Source organism: Cyprinus carpio, chromosome B22 (genome assembly GCF_018340385.1).
Source record: "Cyprinus carpio isolate SPL01 chromosome B22, ASM1834038v1, whole genome shotgun sequence".
NCBI lineage: Eukaryota > Metazoa > Chordata > Actinopteri > Cypriniformes > Cyprinidae > Cyprinus > Cyprinus carpio.
In genome coordinates this window covers 6,298,320-6,301,854 of record NC_056618.1, presented here as the reverse complement: position 1 = coordinate 6,301,854, position 3,535 = coordinate 6,298,320, and the positions used below count along the sequence as shown (strand labels likewise).

Sequence of the window (3,535 nt, the reverse complement as noted above, 5' to 3'; positions counted from 1 at the left end):
AAATCTGTTATGCATTAGATTACTTGCGAACAGCTTTTAAGTAAAATCAGTGTTTGTCCACTAGAGGACAGACATGATCAGATACTAATACCAGCAGCAGTGTATCTGTGTGACCGTTTATTTATTGAGCAGACAATTTTATCTAAATGACTTATGGATGAAAATTCAACAATCAAACGCAATTATTGCAAGGCAGAATACAATAAATGTAGTGGAATACAAAAACCAATATGATTTAAAGAGAACAGTCACTCAGGGCTCATTCAGCCAATACGAACTATAGCATTCTCTTATAAAGGACATACAGTAACAAATAACACAGTACCTCCGTATACCCGTTGTATAAAGTTAATTTACTCACAAACTGATGTAGTAAAGTAAATTCATGTATAACAAAATATATACAAGTTGAACCAAATACTGTTATATGTCACCTTTTTTTCCACAAGCACCAAAGTTAAATAGTTAAGAAAACAATCACTCTCATTGGGAATGTAATATCATCAAAAATGTGCAATACTAGTGCAATAATAGTTTCTATTATTGTTATGGTGTTGTTATTTGCATTAAGGGGGTCCCCTCCTGCTCAGGCCCCCCATCTGGACTTCTTTCACTCCCTGAATGCAAAAATGCAAAAAGTTAAAAAGTTTATATTTATGTACTAAGATAAATCACATTTAAAAAATCTAAGTATTCTGGAAATGGAAATTAAATCCCAATTGATATTTTTTTTTTTCAATGTAATTATTTTAATTAAAGTGAAATAATGTGATTTCCAAATAAAGGCACACTAAATAAGATCACCATGTTACTCACCACGGATTGTAACTTTGAATCTCTTGTATTTGGTCTCTCGGCTGCTGATGATCAATAGTTTATAAACTCCAGTGTGTTCAGTTGTGCTGTTTGTGATTGTCAGAGATCCAGTCTGATGATCCAGGTTCAGTCGGTTTCTGAATTTCCCTTCAGTTCCATCATATGTACACTGTGGAGGTCCAACTTGGTAAAAACAGTGGCTCTGCAGACTTGTTCTAAAGCTACTGCGATGAGAGGAAGTGTGTATCGAAACTTCACAGTAATCTTGTTGAGGGTAAAGTAATTGCAGTAGCCTCCATCGTTCTTTGCCATGAAGGAGAAGCTCAAAGCAGAAGGGGAAGCTGAAGGGAAGATGTAGCCTTGTTTTAATGCCTCCTCATTGTACTCCTCCATGGCTTTCTACTCACAAAGTGAAAGAGGGTAAATTCTCGTGTCAGGTTGATGCCGCAGTGATAGCCTTTTTGGGCAGCGCCGACATACAGAACGGTTTCATTACAGGTGTCCTGAGTTTAAATCCTGCATGGCTCGAGGAGCTTTCCTGATCCTCACACTCTCACACTCTCTCACTTCACTTCCTGTCAACTCTTCATTGTCCTATCATAATAAAAGCAAAAAACTACATCTTTAAAAAGAATTATCATTCCAGGATGAACGCTTCAGCTGCTGAAAATCTATTTAAATATCTAGAATTAAACCACAGTGTAAGAAAAAGAAAAATCCTTTTGATGAGGAAGTGGTTAAAAGTTTTTTTCAGTGTTACACTCTACATAAGCTTATTTTGCAACTTTATAGGCCTTGTGCAAAACTGTGACTTTATTTCTGACTTCAGTTTTTAAAATTGTGACTTCATGAGAACTGTGGGGTTATAAAGTGACACATTATAACAAAGTAGCTTGTTTACTTAATTTTCTGACTTTATTTTTGTCTCTTTATTTTCTTTTGTTGTTCAGCTCTTCTGCCTGTTCCTGTCATCTCCAAAAACTGTCCACAAAATCCTTCATCATCAGTCTCCAGATGTGTGCTGCTGTGTTCAGTGGTGAATGTGAGTCATGTGACTCTCTCCTGGTACAAAGGAAACAGTTTATTGTCCAGCATCAGTGTGTCTGATCTCAGCATCAGTCTCTCTCTACCTCTGGAGGTGGAATATCAGGATAACAACACCTACAGCTGTGTGATCAACAATCCTATCAGAAACCAGACCACACATCTGGACATCAGCAAACTTTCATCCATGTAGGGGTTTGTTTTTTTCTGTACTGCACAAAGTGAAAATTTATTTTAATAAATTCATTTTTAAGAAATCTGACTGTAAGGTATTACTAGCTAGCTAACTAACCCACATAGGTAAAATGAATAAGGGGCTGTTGTGTGTAAAGACCACCCATTGGCCCAAGTATGGAATTAATTGGGATGTGCGAAGGTTCACTGTGTAAGTCTTTTACTTGTGCTTCTGTTAAGTTCACTTTATTTATTAGAATTGTTGTTTCAATTTGATTCTAGCACTGTGCTTAATCTAAATACAATTTCAAATTATTACAAAATGTAGACCGATATATTTATCAGTTTAGTTGGTTTAATTTGGATATTCAATTATTTCTATTATTTCCTTATTAATTATTGAACTATATTCATTCATTATTGATTTGATGTCACACAGAGTCTCATGTGAGTCAGGTCATGGATCTCACGCTCACAAACTCTCAGCTCTGATCTCTGTCAGAGAATGCAGGGCTAACTATAACTATCTGGCCGCCCACTGCTTGTAGTTTGCTTCGTCATGTTTGTACAACTTGGTAAGACAATGTAGACATTTTAAGATATACTTTAGTATTATTATGCTATTATTGTGATAATAATACAGACCCGTGAAGAAGAGATAAGAAAGAAAGAAAGAAAGAAAGAAAGAAACCTTTTGAACTTTTTGTTTTAAGTGCCAATTAGGTAAGTTTATCAGTCAAGTGCCCCATACGCACTTTAAATTTAGGTCATATTAATTTGACATTCAGATGAGAATAGAAGGAAAAAAGCATTGACTCCAGAGCAGCTCATTCTTCAAACGTCCTCTTTGTCATGACTCATGGGATGCTGGTGTTCATCTCATTGTCTTAGGCAACATTTTTCCAGAGTGTTTGCACTTTTCCAGAGTATAAATGTGACCCAAACCACAAAACCAGTCATAAGTTGAGTAGGTATGTTTTTTTTGTTGGAATAGAATAAAGTGTATTGTTTGGGATGATTGATTTTTCTTTTACGTGAAAAAATCATTAGGATATTAAGTAAAGATCATGTTCCATGAAGATATTTTGTAAATTTCCTACCGTAAAATATACATCAAAACTTAATTTTTGATTAGTAATATGCATTGCTAAGGACTTCATTTGTGCAACTTTAAAGGTGATTTTCTCAGTATTTAGATTTGTTTGCACACTCAGATTCCAGATTTTCAAATAGTTTCATCTCGGGCCAAATATCGTCTTGTCCTAACAAACCATAAATCAATGCAAAGCAAAATTGACAAAATTTACCCTTATGACTGCTTTTGTGTTCCATGGTCACAAATGTGCATGAAATATTTGAATTACAAAAAGACTAGGTAAGACTTTACTTTAAAATTGACATTTAGTCATTGTTTATTCCTTATTTCATGTTCTCTTCAATTCTCTTAAATGAACAAACAAGAAGGAACATTTAAAAAATGTTAGATGAATTGAATATTCAA

General features: G+C 34.7%; 1 long non-coding RNA gene across 1 annotated transcript; it reads right to left on the bottom strand.

Annotated features, from left to right (window-relative positions):
* Positions 1–558: 558 nt before the first annotated feature.
* LOC109064759 lies at positions 559–1,632 on the bottom strand. Its single transcript, XR_002013446.2, has 2 exons — positions 817–1,632; positions 559–617 (listed from the first exon to the last, which is right to left on the bottom strand). It is a non-coding gene; the product is annotated as an uncharacterized LOC109064759 (long non-coding RNA).
* Positions 1,633–3,535: the final 1,903 nt, after the last annotated feature.